The sequence below is a fragment of the Lepidothrix coronata genome, unplaced genomic scaffold (assembly GCF_001604755.1).
Source record: "Lepidothrix coronata isolate B3197 unplaced genomic scaffold, Lepidothrix_coronata-1.0 Scaffold115, whole genome shotgun sequence".
Lineage (NCBI taxonomy): Eukaryota > Metazoa > Chordata > Aves > Passeriformes > Pipridae > Lepidothrix > Lepidothrix coronata.
This window is the reverse complement of record NW_016690295.1, coordinates 1,709,655-1,732,830: the sequence shown is the minus strand read 5'-3', so window position 1 is coordinate 1,732,830 and position 23,176 is coordinate 1,709,655. Positions and strand designations below refer to the sequence as shown.

The window sequence follows — 23,176 nt, the reverse complement described above, 5'->3', positions numbered from 1 at the left end:
TCAGTCCTTTCTCTACCATGTCCCAAGTGCTCATCCCAGTTCTAACAATCACAGTCCTATATTTCAGCATTATAAGAGCTAAGAACAATGCATGTCTCTTGAAATGAGGTTTCAAGTTAAGAAAATGTCAACCCAATGATCAGAGCAAAAATCAGCATGCCCCACTAAATAGTGAACAGTTCAGAGAAGTGTTTTGTTGCAAGGCTCTCTTAAAATTCTGAAAAATTGAATATTTTACTGTCTTTTCAGCCTCCAGCTGCTTGATGTTCAATGGCTAAAAAAAACTCTCTATGAGAAGGAATGCAAAAGTTACCCATATCTATATAAGCAAAGTTCAAATCTTCCATTTATGATGCCAAGCCTGTTGCCAAAGTACTCCAGAGACCTACTTGAAAAATTGCCATGTAGTCCACTTCCTGATTAAATTCTTCTGTAGATGAGAATCAAACGATATTTTGCCATTGTATCTCATGACAGTTTCTCTCTACAGCCTGTTTGGGACTCTACTTCCTTCGGGATTCCCCTTCCTTGCATTCCATCTTTCTCCAATCTCCTGCAACAAGGCTAATGAGACAGTAAAAAGAAATCTTACTGTTCATCCCTCATTAAAAAAAAAAAAGTTAGATAACACGTGACCAGCTTAATCATGCAGCAAAGCTGATCACGAGTACATAAACACCTCTGAGCAAATCAAGGTCAGAGCTAAAGTAGGTCAACTACATGTGCCAAGCACCCACCCGGGAGTCAAGACCTCTTTCCACAAGGCCCATCAGTTTTGGTTCCCCCCAGGCAAGAGTTATTTATCTCCAATATATTCTTGTACGAGAGATGCAATTCATAACTTCATGAATCAGAAATGTCTCACACTTAAAAAGCACCATTTCGCAACGGCAGAGGAAAGCCGTGGTGTGGTTTCCTGAAGAAGCAATTGAGAAGATACTCATTGTCCCTGCGTGTAAGGACTGAAGCAAAAACAGCTACGGAGAGGAAATCATCAACTTCCCTTCACAGCAGCATTCCATTGCTGGAGTTCACTGTCACAGCACAGACTAGTACTAAACTGGTTATTTATCTTCACTAACAGCACTTCAAGAGGTGCTGCAGAAGTCTGGAGGCTCCAGGTGCTCACGGACTCAATAATGGGGGAGATTTCGGCTGCAAGAGTCACTGTGATGATTTCAAGATGCAGACAGACATACGTGGGCATGGCTGCTGCAAGTAACAAGCAGTTCCTACATCAGAATCTTTATTATGGAATACTCCCTTGGAATCATTGGAAGATCTTTGAACCAAAGCAGTGGTATTTTCCTTTTCCTTCAGTACTTAAGGAGCAGCTGTCAGAATACTTCGTGTTTTCCAAATACATTGATACTGCTTTGTTTTAATGGCACATTTATGTCCCTTGAGCTCCCCAATACTATTTGCAAGAACACTCTGTACTCCCAGAAGACAAAAAGCCCAGTGGCTTCCTCTCACACGCAGATACATCTCACCTCACTCTCTGGGGCAAAGAAGTGATTTTACCCTGGTTTGTTTGTTGAGGTCACCCTTTTACCACTCACTCATCAGCATGTTCACCAGCCCCTGGCACCCTGTGATCCACATCTGAGCTCTGGAACTCCTCCTGACATCAGTAGCTCATGTTTCGACCCCACCACACACACAGAGCAGCGATGCAAAACCCTCCTGCAGCTCCCCCAGCCCCTCACAAGAGGAATACCCTGCTCTGGGGAAGGCAGAGACTGCTCAAACCACTCTGTCTTCCAACAGCTGCTCTCCATGTTTCCTAAGGAAAAAGTAGCAGGCTGGAGGGAAGAAGCCCGTGAATTTAAACGAGCCACAAAGCTACAAGATAAACAATTTTGACATAAGGGGAAAAAAGTCTCCAAGGAACAGAAGATAAACTCCACATGCACTCTCTCAATAGATCAATATACAGTCCATGTGCTCCCCCACACTGAAAACGCCTGTTCATCAGCAGTGTCTCTGAGAAAAGATGGAACAGGCCATCTCATGGCATCACCTCACAGTTTTCCAGACTGTCAGAGTGGCAATGGAGCCACAGGACAATATGCTGCATTTTATCTCGTTCTCAGAACACTGAGAATTCCAGATCAAGAGGGGCCTCAGTTCCTGTATCTCCTTGTTTATAAGGGAAAGTACCTAAAACTTTTACTTCCAGCTATTTTAACGAAGGACTTCTCTGTTGTCTCAAAACCAAGGATAAGTGGTAACTAAAACAACCTTCTCTTGCACTGGGGAGCTCAGAACTAGACCCAGAACACAGAAGTGTCTCAGCAGTGCCCAGTAAATGGGAAGGATCACTCCCCTCAGCCTGCTGGCAACATGATTCCTAAAGCAATCCAGGAGGCTGTTGGCCTTCTTTGCTGCAAAGGCATCACTGCCAGCTCATGAACCACCAAGATCTTTTCTGCCAAGCTGTTTTCCAGCTGGTCAGTCCCTAACCTGTACTGGGACATGGGGCTTTTCCTCGCTAGGTGCAGGACTTGACATTTCCCTTTGTTAACTTCTTAAGGTTCTTTATAAGGTTCCTGGTGACTCTTTCCTCCGGCCTGTAGAGATCCCCCTGGTTGGTAGCACGCTCATGAGGTGTATTAGTCATTCCTCCCTGGAGCTGGATTGTCTGCACCTCTAAGTATGGAGTTTCAGACAGCATGGAAGGAAAGGAAAACAGAATGTTTCTTAAAAGAGAACTTAACAGATTTAACAACCTTCAAAAATCCCAGCTCATGCTCAGATAAATGTGTCCTTCAAGGCTGATCCAGTCCCACGGGAAGGCCTCATGGATGGAGATACGGACCATCTTCACAGCAGGAGCTGAAAACTGGAACAAATCCAAAGCCAACTCATGTCACTTCCAGGAATCAAACCTGTCTGTGCCATGGATGAAGCATTTCCCTCCCTGGCAGGGGACTGGTGCTTACTCCTGGTGGTACAGCTAAAGGTCTAACACACAATGCTACGGAACAGCCACCACATCTGGAGGCTGAGCCTTCGTAAGAACCAGCATCCTGACTGCCCAGCTGACCCTCAGACACAGGGGATTCCATTTCCTCTCACATCTCAAGGCTGTTTGCCTCTGCACCTACGCAGTGAATCCCAGCTGCAAGAGTGTTTCCACAAAGCTTGCTAGTTTGCAACCATTACTGAAAGCTTGATCTGCTGTAAGCTTCTCGTCAGCCAAGATTAGACTCTTTGAGCTCTCGTTCTTTGAAGTGAGCTTATGTTGGCCTGTTCACATATTTCATTTTGGGCAGCCATCAAAAGGAAACATCACAAGGGAACTAATCAAGCCCTTGTGAAGAGGTGGTGATGCACACACTTGGAAATCAGTGCTAACATGTTGCTGTAACCAAAGGAATTTGGCCTGCTTCAATGATCAATCCGCCAGTACACGCACTCCTCAGGTTTCAAGAAACTGCTTCCACAGGGAAAACAAAAAGGGACCTGCCTTTCTTGGAAGACCAGGTTTGAAGGGATTTCTGAAATTTCTACACATAAAGCAAACTGTAGGCCCTCTACAGGCTTCTGGGAGTAACAAATACTAGTCCTCACAGCACAGATACTGGGTACAACTGTACTGGTGCTGAAGGAATTCCTAAGCTCAGCCACAGTGGACAGAGTAAGATTAACCAGCGCTTCAGACGTCTCTGCTTGGAGCAGGAACCACTGAGTTCTCCTCAGAGCTCTGCAAACATTTCACTGGGTGCCATGTGACATTTTATAGACACGCTGAGAACACCACAGGTATTCTAGGAACACATGTTGATATTTAATCTCAAATGTCAGGATGGATACATCATGGAGGGCTGTCACGCAACCTGCGTAAGGCAACAGCCGAGCTCCTGCGAAGAGTAAGGAAAACTACACCAAGAATTACACCCAGGTATGACTATCAAAGATCCACTCTCAGTCAGAACACTCCTTCATGCCTCTGGATGTCTTATTTCAACAGGTCCTATTATCAAAAACATCCAGACTGATTTTATTGGAAACAGATACGACCAAAATGGAATAAAAATCAGTTACTCTGAGAACAGCTGCTTGTAGGAAAAGAACTGAGTTCAACTTCAGAAGTGTTTTAATTATTTAAAAAACCCAACAAGCCCAAACCAACATATTTTAAGAAAATGCTTCAGAAATACTGTTCAGTACAGCACCCCAGAATTTCTGTAATATGTTTTATCTATATCTATATAAATAGATCTATAAATATAAATATCTCTCTCTATAAAATTACATTTTACATTAAAATTACATTACATTTTACATTAAAAATGTAAAAATTACATTTTAATTAAAAACAGGGTCCACTGATGTTAAATGCTGGTAAAGTAAGTTCATAACATCTACGTTAGGGTGTTGTATTTAATTCTCATTTATTCCAATCCTTCAGAAGATTTTGTGTATGTGTGGGAAGAAACAAGGTATTATGGGGAAGATGAGAAGACTTAAAATTTACAGACAACAGAAATTTTAAGTCTTTTGGGCCAGTTATCTAATTCAACTCATTTAACATCAAAATCAATTGTTCTTTTAGTAATGACAGACCCACAGCTAAAATAAAAACAAAACAAAACAAAACAAAAAACAAAACCAAACACAACAAATGAAGTCTCCTCCCTCAATTACTGAAATACAAACTTAGCTGAAGTTTTGAGTTTCCAAGCCAGGTCCAGCCTCCAATACATGAAGGACATACTGTTTCACAACCACTGAACGCAATCCTTGCTCATCAACCTTATGACATCCCCAAGGGTTTTGGAAGGGGGTGGGAGGCTGGGGGTGTGTGAAAGACAGAGGGAAATCTCTCCTACCATGCAAGTAAATCAATTATCCAGCATTAATGGGCTTCAAAGTAAAACCCTAATCAAAGTTATTGTTGATTTCTTCAGTAGCTCACGTACTTCCAGCGTGCTTTGATCGGAAACACACACCCAAACCCAAAAAACAACAAAACCTTCTCAGTTGAGGAGCCAGTGGTTCTGTGAAGTCTCCCAAGTTGTACACATTACTTCTGATCTGTCAACAAAATGTCTTATCTTGTGCTGCACTGTAAAGTCACCTTCAAAGGCAGAATTTTTACAAGATTAGAAATTTCTGCGTAAGAGGACTGTACACAACTTGGACTGACGTTTCTGGAGCAGGAGAAGCACACAAGATAACAAGTAGGTAAGCTCTTTAACTCACTCCTCATGTCACACCAACAGTGGGAAGTTAAAAATCAGCACATCTGGAACTCACAGCTGGGAATGCCCACTTTTTGCACTTGCAGTCCAAAACATGCAGTTTTCTGTTTCCAGATTTCATCCGACTCCTAAATATGAGCACCAGTTTCTAGCAGACAGATACTTCAGATACAAGTTTTAAAGATATCCTAACCCTTCAGTTACCCAAAATGAATAAGTACGTTTCACGCAGTTAAATATCTAAAGCTGATGAATAAATGTCCCAAAGCCCAACTGTTCATTGTAAGTATAACTGTGATATGATCTGGGCACTTTAACTTCCTTACTACAGTTCAGTGAAGCTCCTACATCCTCACTTCCTGTGGTTCATAATCTCCAAAGTTGTCTTTCAATGGCAGGAAGGCAAAATCCTCTCAGAAGTTCTAAGAAATGCACCTTTTAAAAGGTATCCATGTAAAAGAGCAGTTTAGCAAAACAGTTCCCCGAAGGTAGAAGCTCTATGTCAGATCCCACTCCAACACCCACCCAGTCCCAGCAGTGACTTGGCACACCACGGAATCCCATCCAGGGCTTCTTCCTCAACCTTATAATTACTGCTTGTACTTTAATATAACCTGCAATAGGATGTCTAGATGTAAATTTTTCAAGTGGGAACAAGCTTTAACTCGACTCACTCTTCTCACAGCCAAAGCACTATTTTTGTCCTTCATTAGTTACTCCAGCTTCCCGTCACCAAATCCTTCTTGGTTGCCGTCAGGTTTTCACTTTTCTTCTCCCCTCCTCTTACTGGAGCATTGTAGACATCCAAACTAGAAGGATATTCAAGCCCTGGCATGACTAATACTACACAAGTAATATTTTCTCACTTGACTTTTAAAGTTTATGCATTATGGGATGTTAGCCATTTCTCAGCTGAATAGCTTGAACCACTGCACACTTCTTTTAGCCCCTGAAGTGCATTTATTAAGGTGACAATCCCAGTTTCCTGAGCTTTGTTTTGAGCTGAATCACCTGATCCAAATACTCTCAGAGATACTGCTTTAAGTTGATTCTGTTTTCCAGTCACATTATTACTACAACAAATCCAAAGGCACTTGGCACATGTGAGGCCTTTCATTCAGAGATCTACTGCCAAAGTACAACCAAATACTTTGTATCTTCAGGGAACAAAACACTGACACAAAAGGGCAGAAATGTCACAAGGAGGTTGGTTCTACTTATAGGTGGCTCTATTTATAGCTGATACTTTCATTTCCAGTTTTTGCAGACTCCCTCTGGTCCTGCTGAATTCCATGGCTGCCTGGAAGGAGCTGTCCCAACACCGTCAGCCCGACAAAGAAAAGCCAACAGGCTGTCACTTCCCTTTCCATCCAAAAGCAAACCCTGGGAAAAGGAAGATACTCTCACTCTGCCTGGAACCAAGTTGGGGTATTCCTCACTCCAGCTGCCTCTAGCCCACATATTACTGGCAGGTTCCTTTTTCCCCATTGGTTTTCTTAAAAGCTTTTTTGGACTTCACACAAAATCAGCTGTCAAACACATATGCATCACACCCATAGGAACATCAATATTTCTTCCTTAAGACTATTTCAGTACCACGTTAGAGGCTCAGTTTAATTTTCATTCTCCCACTACACCACTGGTTTTTGGATAGTAGGGCATGACAGCTTTTTGCTGAGCATATAGGAATCTGCTAAAAAAAAAAAAGAAATCCAAAGAACATACAAAGATGGCATAGCTACCGTATGTATTAAGTCTACAAAGTTAATGTGTGGAAATAGAAGAATTTACAATTTAAAATTATTTACAGATTTCAGGTTTTTAGAAAATAACCTCTCCCCGCACCCACTCATGGAAATCGCCTCACCCTGCACCTGGAGTCCCTTTGCTGGTGGAGCAACAATAAACACTGACATAAATAAGCTCAGCGGGTTGGTTTCCTGAAGTCACACTGTTTGCCAGTTAAATCCAAATCAAACCACAGAAAACTGTGACACTGCGACAATTTAGCCCTTGTATGTTCTATGGAAAACACGCAAAGCCACAAATATGATGAAAAGGTATACATGCCATCATCAGTCCTGTTGAAGTAACAACCTCCCCCATGCCTGATATCCGGGTTTTTAAATGAGCTGTTTGCTGCTGAGGCTGAGGAAGGCAGCGTTTCCGAGCTATGACAGCTCACACTGGGGCATTATTTGATACTCTGCTCCTCAGAGAGTCACACAAAGCACTTGGAACTGCAGCAGTGGTGGATATGAGAAGCAGGGCAAGCTCCCCAGAGCTCCTGGGCCAGCACTAATATTGATACAGCACATTGTGAGCAGAATTGCTGTAGCTGATGACTCCCCATCCAGCCCAGAGCAGTTCTTAGCACTGCTGCAGAACAGCAGGACAGCTCCCTGCAGTCCCACATCAGATGTCCACCAGTTTCCAGTGACTGTGAAACCAAAATCACAACTCAAAGAAGTCCTTTAACAGGACATTAAAAGTAAAGTTAGATGTGTCATCGCACCATACAGTGAACTCTAGAGTGACATCCTTCTACTACAGCACTAGCTACTTTTTATGTTTCCTTCTCTCTTGAGTAAACTGGAATTTCTGTGCAATGTGACCATCTCCAAGGTGAGCCCCCGACACTCCACAATGAGCACTTCCCTAAACACAGCATGCAGGACATTTTTGTTTCTGAGGCTTTCAAATTACAGCATTCAAAGTAAGACTTGGTGGAGCAAATCAAGTGATCGCTCGGGGAGAAACCACGCAGAACATTTCCTGTCTTTTACATTCATGTGCACACTGGCAAGGACCTCAGTAACAGCTACATGGCTTTGAGAAAGTTGCATTTGTCTAGCTCAGGATAAGCAGAAGATGCTGTTAAAAACCTCCCAGCAAAGTTCCACAGAACAGCTGATGTAACATCTTAGTGCCAAAGGGAAGGCTTTATCCCTTTTTTCCTTCTCTTGTCACTCTTCCCCCACATTTCCCTTCCAGCAGAGACTCTTCCGGAGTCCCCGGAGCCTGTCTGTACAGAGTGTGTTGAATTCATCAGGCTGAATAAAAACTTGACAGAAAGCAATGTCTTCTGGGGGGTTAGAAATCTCAGCCCTCTTGCTGAAAGGTCAGATGATACCCAGGAGCAGCTCAAAGATGAGACGTGTCAGAAGAGGGGATAGGGTAGAACAGTCCCTTTCAACAACAGTAGGTGGTTAAAATACCCCTGTCTCAGCCCTTCTGCACTTTCAAGATATTTACAGCACTCCTGCAGGATTTGTTTTCGACATCCAAATCCCACCATGGTTTGAGCAAGACAAGGTGTGCTGAAACCTTTCCACTGATCCACACCTGCACTGTGACATTTTCACTGCTCAGGAGTTTGCTCTTTTGTGAATGACAAGTTGTGAGCACACAGACACAGTGGAGGAGTATTTCTATCCACTCTGCAGTCACTGCTTCAGTGGGAGTGTAAGCTTTATTTTCCTGAGAAAGGCCTACAGCAGTAGGAAAGCCCTTTACAGAAATGGCTGATACAACACAGTCCTTTTTCGTGCATCTATATATCAATGCTGATGTTGAGAGCCACCAAATTTCCAAACCTGAGACATCTGGCTGCCAGAGATACAGCTGGATGCAAGCCTTGGACTTGCATTTTTCCAGAGATGCTTTTAAATCTATGATTTTTAACTTAAATCAACAGACAAGTTTGAATGAGTACTATTATGTTTTACATTCCCAAATCATGACAGCCCTTACTAAAGGCAGAGGAATGATCAGGGAACACCAGGAATTCACTTAATAGGGTCCTTATGCTATGCAGACATCTTGACTGTTAAAAAAAAAAAAATGGAAATACAAGTGGGGAAGAACAGTGTGTAACCCACACACAAAAAACAAGAGATAAAAAATCCTGTCAAGACAAAACACGGACAATTGAGGAATCCCACCACAATAAACCACAGCCACACATACCACAAAAGGACTCTTCATAAAAATGAAGGCTGCAGGTTTGATTTTTTTTTTTTTTAAATGATTGCTTGTGGTTGGATCAAAGATCCACCCATGCAACATCCCCCTTCCCCTCCTAAGGAAGAGAGGATACAAAACAGAACCAAGGGACATCTGACTAACAGTTGCAACCAGAAGTTTTTCCAACCCATTGTTTTATTCCAAAAGAGAACATTCCATGACCCACGCATCCTGATCCCAGTGGACCTAGAAAGGATCACTAGACAGTCCATATGCCAACACAAAAAAGATTTAAGTAGGTTTAGATGATCTTATTTCCGCAAGTAGGAGACTTGTGCCAAATATTAATAATGCAGTCCCTTAGTTACCACTTACAAATGCTCATAATTATTTACAGCTCCTGAACAGTACAGAGGATGGCTTGGATATCATCCAACAAATCCCCAGCAAATACATTTATTAGAAAATGAAAAACTTTCTAGTTTCACCCAGCAGAACAAGACAGGCAACGAGTTCTGCTTAAGGAACAATGAAGTGAGCTGGTACTCTTCAGCTTAGAAAAGCGAGAGGACCAAGGGCTACAAAATCATCAAATGTCACAGGGACATCCAACAAAGCTTGGCTGAAAGGCTCAAAACAACACAGCTCTTCACACATGAGGTGGAAGGCTGTGGAAACTCCCTGCCAGATAACAGGAAGGCTGGAAGTCCATTAGGTTTCTGCAGAGAGGTAGGACCAGTTCATGGACAGGAATTCTGCTGAGGGTTACCACCAGATCTGGCTTGGGAAGTCCCTGAGCTGAAAGTAACTGTTGGCCCTAATCCTAACTCTTCATCCAGAGCCACTCACAGCCCTGCTCCAGACAAGACTCTACAGGAACTGGGTCTTTGTTATGGCACACAATGGTCACTCTTGCCTTCTTTCAGTATTAGAAATTGAGATAATGTTCTTTTGCTAAGCATTCAGAGAAACTTCTACTTACAAGTATGATATACATGGAATGCCCATAGGGAAAGTGTATAATACACAACATCCTCAAAAAACCCTTCTAAGTCCCTTCTGGTTTAAGTTAACCCACTTGCAGTTACCACTGTAACACCACTCAGTACCAGGTGGAATATTTAAACTGAGTCAGTACACATTAGGAGTTTAGCAAGGCCAGTATAAAAGCTCAGCTTATCAGAAAAAAATAGCCTTTCTGATAAAAACCAACTTTCATAAGTGGAATTTCAAATCCAGTTTAGACAGCTGAGTTCCCATGCAGCACCCAGAAACAATAGTGCTGAACGGGGAGCCACGGAAAAGTCAGCAGGCACAAAGCACCCAAAACAAACACCCGGAGTGGCAGTCCCTGCCTCACCTCGCCAAGCACTTCAGTTCATACACACGCTTCTCCACTCACCTCAAGTCTTTACTACAGTAGGAAATTGAATTTCAAATCATCAGCTAGAGCTAACAATTATCTTCTTAAAAGATGCCAAAGGAGCCAGCAAAGAGGGGAAACTGTTCCAGGTCATAAAACCATTAGAGTTGGAAAAGACCTCCAAAGTCATCAAGTCCAGCCTTTGACCTTTGATTACACACAAGGAAAAACCCAAGTAGGCAAATATGCTTAGAACAGAAAAGAATCACACATTTCAGAGGCTCACACGCTACACAGTAGATATAAATTTTTTTTGCTTTTTTCCTATTTTTCTGCCATGTTCACTTCAGAACATGGTTTACAGTCTCATGCACTATCTTGCCCTGACTTTAACAGAGAATTACATATCCTTTTTGTATGTGTTTTTTTCTCAGTCACTCATCTGGTGCTCAAGTGCCATGTTTTTTAAAGAAAATCTGCTAGAGCCTCTTCAGCTGTCTTCAAGGGTTCTGTCTCCTCTTCCATATGCACTGAATTTATTCTTTGCCTCTACATGTACAAGCTTAAATTTATATTCAATAAATTCTGAAGTAACTGACTAAACTGAAAATATTTACTTTGAATAACTTAACTGACAAATGTAAATGTCCCCTCATTATCTTCATGTTAAATCAATACATCTTTGTTTCCCTAAATATGAGTAGCAGCTCCTCAGGTTTCTTGCCCTCTTTTGCCTCCCTCAAGTAGCAGTGCTTGAAATTATCTTCTCATACAAACCACTGGTACTAAAACTTGACACTCTTATTTCAAAATAGAGAAGTGTTATGTTTTGTTGCCTTCAATTAAGATTACAGACCAAAAGTGAGGTTTTGCTCTGCTTTTTAGCATTGCTGAACAAAACACTTAGGTATTATGTTGTATCTATGCCTTACAGAATAACAACATGAGAATCCTCTGTAGTATGTTTAACCTTTTAATTTTTAAGTTGTTTTGCTGCAAGAGCCTCTATAGATAGTCCTCTCTCTGCTATGAGTCTTTCTGACCCTCCCTCTCCTCTCAGAGTGGTACAAGCTGTATGTCCTTTCGCTTCCTTCTGCTCAAACACAGTGTGTCACAGAGATAAGTAGGTAAGTTTTACCTTAATACCGATATCAGATTCATGCATATCTGTTCCCTTTCACAACCACATGTTCTGATCTCCTCTGCTGCTTTATAGAACAAACTGATACGCTGTAATTCAGGCCAAAGTTTACTTTAGAAAGATATCCTGGAAGAAGCGATATGTTACAAGAATCTGTTACCCGCCTCCCACCTTCCCTGTTCCAAAGCTTAGTTCCTCTTGCTCATAATTTCCAACCCTTCTAGCCTGAGTTTCACTAGGTCATCTATCAGCTAATAAACCTCATTTCATTTTCTCCTACCAGATATCCTTATCAGGGTCATTGGCTGAAGGATCAATCCAGTAAATTGTTTTCTCCTTGTTTAACTAAGTTTAGTTTTCTTCTGTTCATTTCACACTACAAGTTTATGTTTGCAAAAGAGCTCATTCCTTGAACTCTCTTCAGTTTTCTATTAACACTTTATCAAGACCAGGAAAGTATTAAAGTTATGACATAATTAACATCATACATAGATCAACCTACCTTTGAATCCAGCTCCATATCCTTGTTTGCCAAGCCACAAATTCTTTTGTCTCCCTCTCCAACACTGCCCTGGGAACTGCCAGTCAACAAAGCCCTCCCACCCTCAGTCACTTCCTCTTGTAAGGATGATATAAAGGAACACAAGTGTTAGAAATGGCACATGGATTTCTCACACAGCCTGCTGGAGTGATCACAGACCAGCCTGTGCCCCTTGACTCTCCCACCAGCAAGAGTCTCTTCTGCCATCACAGGATACAGAACCTGACTGATGGAACATCAAAGTCAAGCTGAAAGTTGAGATGGCCAGAAACAAGGCTGCTGACTAATCCTTGCTTAGATCACACACAGCAACTGTATGAACCAGTTTGACAGTTTATTTAAGATGTGGCTACATGAATTTTTACAGTGCAGCACAGACTCTTCTTTGGGAGGCTCATGTGGCAGAATTCACACTTTTTTACTAGTTTTATTAGTTTATCAGTTGCCCTTTGTAACTGCAAGAGTTGTTAACCTCCTGCCTTCAGCATTCAGCTGTGCACTCCCATACAGCACTGGCGCTTACAAAACCCACAGTGAGCTTTTCAGAGCCCCAAAATAGATTAGAACTAATCCTATAAAAAGGTAATTTAAAAAAAAAAAAAAGCTACAAGTCTGAGTAGATCACAGTGAGGTGATTCAGGAAGTCAAACAAGTGCCAGCACTATACAATGGAGGGGCAGAGATGACAAACTCACCAGCAAGTGTCCATATAACTTACCTTTCAAAGACACCTGAACATGAGCACACATAGGTCAACTTCCTAAAGGATGTTACAGCAAGAATAAGCCCACAAAGTCCACAGGACAAGAGAAGGATTCAAGAAACAGTCTGAAAAGCACTTATTTTGTTGGTGAGCTGCTGTTTTGAATACATTTACCCCTTTTATAGAAGGCTGTTTTATCAACACCAAAGTTTAATCCACCTCCAATACACAGGAGCACAGCCAAGAAAGGAGCTGGATGAATGCTATTCAACATGCAGGGAAGTCATGCTTAGGAAACATTGCTCCATATTGGAATGGCAATAAAACCATCAAATATAATTGCACTGAGATGACTGATGTTTACAGCCTGAAAAATAGCAACGTGAAAACTCTGAAGATAAGCAGAACACAACAACACAAGAAGCCACCAGGAACTACGAGAGCACGCCTTTGAAGGGTGGAAGGCAATGAAAAGCTCACATGTGGAAGTGATTCTGAGGAGTACACTCCTGGAAGGATGTGTGGAAATACAGAACTACATCATGAAGAATGATTGAAGAGAAACACACATGCTGTTGCCAAACAAAGACTCAGCCAAATCACGTCATAGGGAGGAGTTAAAGAGGATATGCTGGGTTGTATTTGGAGGTGGAAAACTGTGGTACTTCACTACAACATGCAATTAGGTTTGCTAGAAAGGGCAAAGTTAACTGTATTTATCCCTAGTGTTTCTTTAAGTAGAAACTTACTAGTCCATCAAGATTTTTCCAGGTGTTGGAAGGGCAGGAAATTTTCTTTTCTGCTTCCTGAAAGTCTTTGAAATCCACCTGCCAGCCACTCCTACAGGCAAACCTGAGAACTTGCACCAGTATTATTCTCTGACCCGGTTGCCAACACAGCATGGTTCCAAAACATTGTCATCACCACAAACCACACATATAGACACACACAAAAAAGCAAACAAAGCACTCACAGAACTGAGACAAAAGGACAAAAAGCCACACAAAGGAAATTTTAAGGGTGAGTTTTATTTACAGACACACGCACACAAAAAAGCCAGGGACCAGTCAAGACACTGGTTACCAAGTTTTCCGAAGTCACCCAGCAAAATTCAGCAGAAAAATGGAAAAATAGTTTTCAATGACAAGTAACAGAAACTGGTACTTTTTGGGGTTTGTCAAGGAACATCATCATGCCAGTATGTTTGGGGCTACAGGGAACTAGCAAAGCACAGAAATATCCTAAAACTAGAGGACAAGTTGGATGAGTGACCAATATTTGTTTTAAAAAAATAAGAAGCTGGCATCTGAAATCTGTGTCAAAGGAAGCACATTACACAAGTTCTACAGCACACCATGAATGAAACCATGGAGGCTTAACCTCTTGCCTGAGCAAATCCTGCTCTAAAAAGCACAATTATTTTGTCTAAAAAGCACTCAGAACTCTCCAACATTGACTTAAGCATTTAAAGGGACCTCAAAAATCATAGAAGGTTGAATAATAATCATTACATAATAATAATGCTACAACATTACTTAGGTCTGTAATGAGATACCAACAGGCATTTTTTTCCTTACTTTTTTTTACAAGGAGGATTTTTTTTTTTGGTCCTGCCTCTTTCCAAGATGTGCTACTATCTGGTCCTTACTAGTGTTTATGTGCTCTAAGAAAAAAAATTAGGTCAATTAATTTTAAGCAGAAGGTATGGATTCTCCTGTTAACCGCTGACTTAAACTTCTTCTTACTTTCCATCTGTATTCCAAATTAAGTTCAAAAGTTTTAGTAAATCTTTTTAAGAAGTTCACATTACAGTCATACAGAAAGCTTTTCATGCCACTGAACACAAGGACAATTCTCCTAAAGAGCTATTTGACAGGAACATCAAGAATTAAGGTGCCAGTATTTCCCTAAGGGGAAGCCTGGGTAGATTTTAGAGAGTTTTGCTTCCAAAAAACAGAACGTGGAGACAAACTCACAGCCAGATGAGAACCATTCTTAAACAGCAGATCAAGATTTTTTTATTATTTTTTTTTTTAGTAAACAGACAGGTCCCCTCCTAAAAAGGGAGTGCAAATAGTGATCTTGGAAAAGAAAAATCTTCCTCCATTCAGTCTCTTCCCTCTATTCCATTTCCTCCAGGTTTCCTGGCAAGTCTAATTGGAGGCATTGCTGGGCCTCTGCCCATTTCAGATAAATGATCAGTTTGACAACAACTTGGACGCACAAGTGTTCAGCTCTGGCACAGTCAGGTGACCGTGGTGAAGGAGCTCCTGGGAGATTTGCGTATCTGAAACACTTCTATATTTGTTCATCTGGAAACCCAGGAGCATATGGGCCAGTGAGGGGAAAGGGAAAAGGATCAGAGGGCTAACTGAGTTACTATTGCTTGTTGGAAAACAGAATTTTTCCAAAAAAATGGCGCAATAAATATTGAAAAGTTCCCCTGTATAGCTCCAGAGATTAAAGTAAAAAGTCGCTTGTTTTCCTGGCTTCTGGGTTTTAGTATCAAAGCCAGTTTTCTTTAATCAAATTTTTATGTAGATTCATGAAAGAAATGACCCAACACAGCTTAATCCAAAAATATTCTGCCACAAAGCCTCTTCTTCCACATCAAGGCTGCAGTGTAACACATTAAAAACAGCACTCTTCACACTTACTGCCTCTCCCACCTCCCTTTCAGGACTACTCATTCCGTGAGCTCTGCTGTTTCCTAACCTACAAAAGCAGAAACATTTATGAAGTCACAAGTTTTATGGTCTCAGTAATCCCAAATCAATCTTTGTGGGAAAAACCAGCCTTGAGTCCCAGCAGATTCCCTAACACATCTGCCCCTATGGAACAGAGGGACAGGACACACACAGGGAAATGCTTAGCTGGGAAAGAGGTGGAAAGTTGATAGAGGTTACATTGTCCATATCAGTCCAGCTTAAATCATCATCAAAACTACCGTCCAAATTCATCCACCTGTCACTGGATGTTGCAAAGGATTCGTGTGTCATTATAAAGCAAATTGCTGGGCACCAGATAATTCTTTTCGGCCATGGAATTTTGATTTTTGTCCTGCCAAAGTACCGGAAAGTCTCTCTGGTGATGCTACCCCCGAACAGCGGCATTTCCCACACACATGCTTGAAAGTCTCCAAAAATTCATCAGTCAGCCCAGAATTCTTGGGAGGGACATGGAGATGAAGGATACAGACAGAAAACTTGCACAGTGGCATCAGCTGGACAGAGTCGCTAGAATTTGCTCTAAGATGGTCAGTTGATAATTTCTACCAGGAATGGGAATGTGGAAAAATCAGTTGCTATAACAGCTGACTGCTGTAATTTTCTCCTCTGCTGTTTTTTTCCCCCCTCATCATCTTATTCTTGACAATGACAAAAGCATTAGAGTAACAAATGAGCTACTCCAGCTAAGAAAATAAAGCAGGCATTGGCTATGGAAGAGTCTCATGGTCAAGTCAGAGAAATTAGGACAGGAATTACCTCATTCAGCAAATAATGCCAAGTACAGTAATTGAGATCTCTTTATTGCCAGCTGGGATATCTTAAACAGACTGAACTAGATTTTAAAATGCCACAACAGGGAAATACCCATCTTACTGCAGACTCTTTCCTGGACAGACAAGCTGACCAAGTTGCACACGTCTCAGACAGGGATAAATATATTTATATAAAAGCCCTAGAGTTTCTAACAGAGATGAAACGGAAAATCCCAGCACAAACCCAAGCTAGCATAAACTCTTTGCTCTTATTTATGTCTTCCTGTTTAGAATAGGAATATCAAATTACTAGCCTTGTATTTCTAAAATATGAATAACTTCCAGTACTTCTAGAATTTGGACCCAAACTGCACAGCAAGCATTTGACAACATTTTAAACAGAATATTCTTTAATTACAGAGCACTTCCAGCAACTCTAATGTTTTTATGTGACAAGTTCCTCTAAGAAGTCACTGAGCCTGACTTGACAGGTTTCTAAAATAAACTGCAATATTCAGGGGCTGGTTTGGCCATTGCAGCCAAAAAATATCTTCAAATAAGAGAAACAGGAGAAACTCTATAAAAACAGGGAGAAGACAACACTATTTTGTAATAGAAACTTCTAAGCCCTAGTAAACTGGGTACAGATTAAAAGCACAGTATAATGTTTTCTAGGACAGCAAGTTTGCCTAATGTTCTGGGGCTTTATCAGATTGTTAAGGAAAAAAAACTAAATCCAGATACCAGAGCCTTCTAAGATCACAAACTTCAGTGGATTTCTGGACTTCTGAATTTGGGCCACATCCTGAGCATAAGACAAAAGTATTCTTAAGTATATTGACGGCACAGTGTTAATACCGACTTTCTTTCATTAACTCCTTGAATTAATTTCACCATAACAAACCAATTTGTAAATGCAAACGCAAAGATTACAAGAAATGTCTTGGCAACAGAGCACATTGGGAAAGGGGACAGAGGAATAACCAGGCGTCCTGTTTCTCAGTCAACAATTCCAGAACTTCAAACTGGAAAACCCAACGTGGTCAAGACAAGGTCAAAAAACATATTCTAATATAAACCTCAAAACCAAATATCTGATTTTTTTTTTTTTTTTGCAATGTATTCTGGACCACAAATTCTGTCCCTGATAAAATAAGCAGGCCATTCTAGTCTACAGGCAAAATAAATACTATATTAAAAGGTTATACTAAAACTAATAAGCCAGTAGCCAAACTGCAGCACAAAGCCCCAAAACTCCAGGGGATTTAAAACACAATTATCAGAGGTCCTTGAGTGAAAAGTAAAAGTAACAGCAGAACTCGAACCAAAGCCATCTTGCTGACACTCTCAACACAACTACAATCCATACACACACCATAAAGGATAAAAGTTTTGTTATTTTTAATGTATTATTTTGATTCAAATTGGAACAGAAGTCGTAAATTTCATAATACTCCAAGAAAAATCCACAGATAACAAAGAAATCCATTCATAGCAAGTCAAAGAAAGCAAAACCCAACCAAACCAGTTCAAGGAAACTATAAAACTACCAGTTTTAATGACAGAAAAAAACATTCTTAGAAAAAATGAAAAGTTAAAATAAAAGTATATGAGTTTTATTTTCTCCTGGTTTTTTCCTTCTCACTCCACCCAATTAATATTCTGCAGTACTGCATTATTTAGCAATTTCTACCAAAGTCTTTCTGATTTTGTCCTCTTTTGTTAGCCAAACTATAAAAAGCAAAGGCACTTTAAGGAAGTTTCCAAGATAAAAAGAACTTGAGACTAAGAATAACACTTATTTCTGAGTTCTCTGATAGTCTCAATTCATCCTCCCTTCGAAACCTACATCAATCCCAAATGAATAAAACTGGATTAGAGTTTTCTGAGTACTCCTGTATCAAGAACACACCCAATCTTTAAAATACGTGGGTTCCATTAACTAATTTTTAGCCGACACAGAAAGGAATTGAGGCAAAAGGCTGCAACTGAATAAGCACCTGTGACTTACTATAAAATGCCTTCCTATGAGAGTGATTTCGGAGTCATGGTGCCAACACATGCAGCTTAGGAATTGCCCAATATCCTTCCCAGTGTTACAGCAATGACACCTGGGAAGATGGATTTCCACCCCAGCCACGCCAGGGAAGGACCGTTAAGGATTTAGCAACGCGTCTGCTGCTGGTGCCGGGTGCCACTGACTCGCCTTGCACCTGGAAAACAGAGCCTACTGGGATTTGCAAGGAAAGCACTGTCAAAACAACCAGGAAAACTACAACCCTCTGCCTCAGCCGCTTGCACTCACATGAATGGGTTTATTTAAAGTTAGCAGAGAACGTCAACACCTTGGGCCACAAGAAACGGGGCTTGTTAGTTCACCGTTCTAAAACCCTGCCAAGGATATTCCTTGCTCTATAAGCGGCCTACTGGCACCGTTCCTAGAGAAGACCAACCTAGTGAACTCCCAGCACGGCTCCAGGGCAGGGTCACAAGCTGTTCTGACACCAGCAGCTGACCCAGAAGTGCGTCTGACACAGGAGACATTGAATAACAGCTTCTCAAATGGCAGGAGGCTGAAAAGGTTACAAGCACCAGCGAAGAAATCTCTCTTTGCAGCTGCAAAGGAGAGAGGACGACCCAAACTGTGGAGAAGAAAGGTGAACACAAACAATCCTGCACTTTACACGTGAAGAACCCATTGTCAGCCACTTCTTGAACTGAATTAAACTGTAAACCAGGAACTTTAGCAACAGCTAAAAATAAATTTGAAACAATACCAAACACAACAGAAACTATCGATCTTCTTTGGGGCAAGGGCTGAAATGCCAGACTATATTTTTTAGTTAATGAATATTGCAGGCTGACAAAGCCTGAAGATGCTGTTTTGATCTGTACTCTTCTGCAGAAATGGATTAAAAGAGAAATTACATTTCTCAACATCTGGTGAAAGATCAGGTTTCCAAGGAGATGAAATCTGGGCCTTGGATAAGTAGCCTCACTGCATTTTTCCAACAAATTGAGGTAAAAAAAGGTAGGTGCAATATGTAGTTCCTGCCAGTGAGTTATTCACCCCAATGTGCACCTCATTCAAGGTGAAGTTCAGTCAGATATACCTCACAGGTTATCTGACAATATTCAAAGTGATTAAATACAGATAAAAACAATTTGATAATTACAGTGGAGATCTCCTCCTCACACCAAAAAAACCCCTCAAAACTTCAACAGGCTTTTTAAATAACTCAGTACACCAATTCTTTAGAAGAAAAGCATTCTCATTTTGCAAGTCCATCATTTCGTGTTCTGATTCAATGCCTTGAGTTCCAACTACATAACACCTGAGTACACAAAATTCACCAGTGTGGATTTAACTAAACCTGGAACTACTGCAGTGCAAGACTACCATATCCATACAGATACATACACATACACATCTCCCACAGGCAGAGTACACCTCTGCTTTACTTTAGTCCATCATCTTAAATCTATCTTAACAACTCTTGGAGAAAGACCCAGATGGAAAATGCACTTGGAAATGCCATAAAACACCTCATTTTCATCTTCAAGCACCTCCAAATCTCCACAGTAACTTCCATGGGTTTATCAAGCAGAACTTCCAACAACTAAGTTCAAAAGTTGGTACTGAGATCCAGTCAGTGTCATCTCAGCTACTGCACTTATCAAAATCAGTAATTTCAGGCTGAAGTTCTCTGACTGTGACGACTGACAAAAATTAAAGTTTCAAACCATGTCTAATGTACCAAAGTAAATAGAGAAACCTCAAGTATTCTTTGAGTTCTGTCAACTTACTGAAAACCAAACAGCTCTGCAAGATTAAAAATATGTATTCCTTCAGGTTCTCCTGTCCCTCCTGTCAAAGTGTAACCACACAGGCAATTGGGTCTGTGCTGAGAACAGCGTAAAATATTGAATTTGAGCTGGAAAACAGAGCTTCTGCATTCCTGTAAACTAATTAACCTGCATGTCTCCTGTTATCAGTGCCATTGAAAAATGGCACACAGGCTGCAGTCACCACAGTTGTCCTCAGCTTTGTCATCATTGCCTTTGTCATCAAGGAACTGTGTGCAACTTTGAGCTCTGCCAAATAAATTCAGTGAGTCTTTACTGTTATTATTCCTGGTTTTCCAAAAGACTTTTTGAGAGCAGGTATTTGAAGGAAAAAAAAAACCTCCCCCTACAAACATCACCTTCCTAATACATTCCAAGCAATGGTCCCCAAATACAGCAGGTCTCTTGGGAGCCCATGGTGACAGTGACATGGCAGCAGATCCTAATTCCAGCTTTGTGGAATTCCAGTTACAGCCACCTTAGTTTACTGACAGCCAAACTAAACAGCTCTCCTCACATTCTCTGTGGAAATTCCCTCTTGCCTAGGCACTCTCCCAAGGAACTTCTTTTACAGACCCCAAGCCTACACAGCCCCTCACACCACAGCTGGTATCCAAACAGACAATGGGAACACACAGCATGGAAAGGAAGACGGGATAAAACAGCCTATTAATCCAATAAAAAGTTGTGGTTAGAGGTTATTTTACATACAAGTAGGCATCAAAAACCATGAATGGCCATGAGAAACACAAACCCACAGAAGTCAGAAGTAGTAGAGCCTTTCCCCTTAATAAGCAACTGTGGTTTAGAATAACCAGACTGAGAGGTCTGTAGTTGCTGATGCTTCAAAGAGCTATTTACATTTGCATACTCCTAGAGGATACAAAACATACATTCTTGGGAGGGCAGAGTTTAACCTCAGCCTTCTGCAAGACCGTTTGCAGAGACAGTTAGCCAGAATTACAGCTAATTAAAACAAACATCCTTTCTTTTCTCCCCTACCAAAAAAAAAAAGCTGCAGCCCGTGTACTATCAGTCAATCCCATCTAAAAAGCACTTTTGATTTAAGAAAAGATATACTGAACAGGCAGGACCGGTACTTTTTTAGCTTATTAAAAAAAAGAAACACAGTATCATTTTGAATGTTGAAGTTACAGCATTTTTTAAAAATTTCTACTTAAATACTGAATTTTGAGACAAGATTAGACGATCGCTCCCTGCAGCTGACCCTTTCTACCTCGCACACCGAGAAAGTACTTTAAAATTCCTGCGAGCATATTTGCTTCCACGGCAAGGAAACACACCCACTTGTTCCTTCACCGTTATTTTCCAAGTAGCAAAACCTTCCCAAAACTGTTATAGCCGAGGCACTGGAGTAACAGAAACCCTCGGCAATTAAAAATGCAAAGCGATTCTTCCTCCTGCCTCCCCAAGCGCAAAAATCCCGATCTCGGGAAGCCGCCTCGCCGCTCCCGGTGTGTGTTCCACGCATCCCTTCTCCCCGCGGCAGCCCAGGCGCTCAGAGGTGTCAGACGCGGCCCCGGCACCGGGAGGGCTGCCCGGGAACGGGGCGGGTTCCCCACGGAGCGAACCCCTCGGGCGGGACCGGCCACCGTGCGACACATCCACGGGAATTCCCAAATTCCCAAGCACCACCTTCGCTCGGGGGGCTTCACGCGGGGCCTCCCCGGATCCTGGGGTGACCGGCAAAGACCCCGCTCGGACGGGGCCGCTCCGGTGGCGGGGCCGGGGCACCGACCCCTCCCTGGGACCCGCCGCCGCCCCCCCGTCCCGGGGCAGGGGCACAGCCCGGCCCGGCCCCCCCTGTCCGCGGCGGGACCCCGGCCCGGCTCTGCCCACGGCGGGGCCCGGGCCCGGCTGCGAGCCCCGTTCCCCCCTCCCGGTGCTGCCACAGCCGCGGGGCCACGCACCGGCCGGGGCTCCCACGCCGCGGTCCCGGCTCCCGGTGGTAGGGGGCACAGCGCCGCACCGCCGCCGGGGGGGTCCCCAGAGCCCCCCATCTCCCGCTCCGGTTACCCCCAATCCCGCCGCTCCCCCCCATCCCGGCGATCCCGCTGTTCCTGGGGCGCGGCGGCTCCGCCGGGGCCGCGCTCCCCTCACGCCCCCCGGCCCCCCGCGCTCTCCCCTCACACCCCCTCCCAACCCCCCCAGCGCCCCCCGCCCGCCGCCCCTCGCGCTCACCGCGGGCTCCGCGCGCGCCCCACGCCGCGCCGCGCCCGACCGAAGGGAGGGGCGGGGCGGGGGTCGCGGCCCCCTCGGCAGCGCCGCGCGCCCGGCTCGGCAGCCCCCCGTCCCTGACCTACTTTCCGCCTGGCTTGCCACCCGACGGCGCACCACTAACCTACTTTCCAGCCAATGGCACCCTCCCCCGGCCCCGCGCCGGACGCGCCCGCCCGCCAACGGGAGAGCGGCGCCGCGCCCGCCCGGGCCAATGGGCGGCCGGGGAGACGGCAGCGCCCGCCCCCCCGAGCAGGGGCCAATCCCCGAGCGGCCCCGCTCCAGCGGCCAATGGGGAGGGCGGACTGGCAACGTTGGCCCCGCCCCACGGCGCGCGGCGGGGGGGGGTCGTGAGGAGCCGCTGGGGACCCGGATGTGGCGATGGCGGCGGGGTCGGGGAGGGGTCGCGGAGGGTTCGGAGGGTTCGTCTCGGCCGCGGCCGCTTTCCCCGGGCAGTGCCGCCCGAGGCTGCCTCTCGTTCCCCCGCGCCACCCCGCGTCCGCCGGTAGGGTTCGCCCGCGCCGCTGCGTCACTGCCGCGTGACGTCACCTCTGGCCGTGACGTCACGCGGCAAGGTGTGAAGGTCATGGCGGCGCTGCCCCGACAGCGTCTCCCGCCCTCCAGCGAGACACCGCCCGGGGCCCTCGGGGAGGCCCCGCGGCCCGGCCGTGACCGCTCACCCACCTC

The 23,176-nt window shown here is 43.6% G+C and overlaps 1 protein-coding gene across 6 annotated transcripts in view; it reads right to left on the bottom strand.

The window, feature by feature from the left end:
• The window catches only part of ARNTL (aryl hydrocarbon receptor nuclear translocator like), a 51,284-nt gene extending 28,784 nt beyond the window's left edge, over nt 1-22,500 (bottom strand). For 5 of the 6 annotated variants that reach the window (XM_017824986.1, XM_017824988.1, XM_017824989.1 and 2 more), the window contains exon 1: nt 390-627. The gene's annotated coding sequence lies outside the window, so the exon portion shown is untranslated. Of the gene's footprint in view, nt 1-389; nt 628-22,453 lie in introns of those variants that run through there. The other variant, XM_017824987.1, reaches the window with a different exon arrangement.
• Nucleotides 22,501-23,176: the final 676 nt, after the last annotated feature.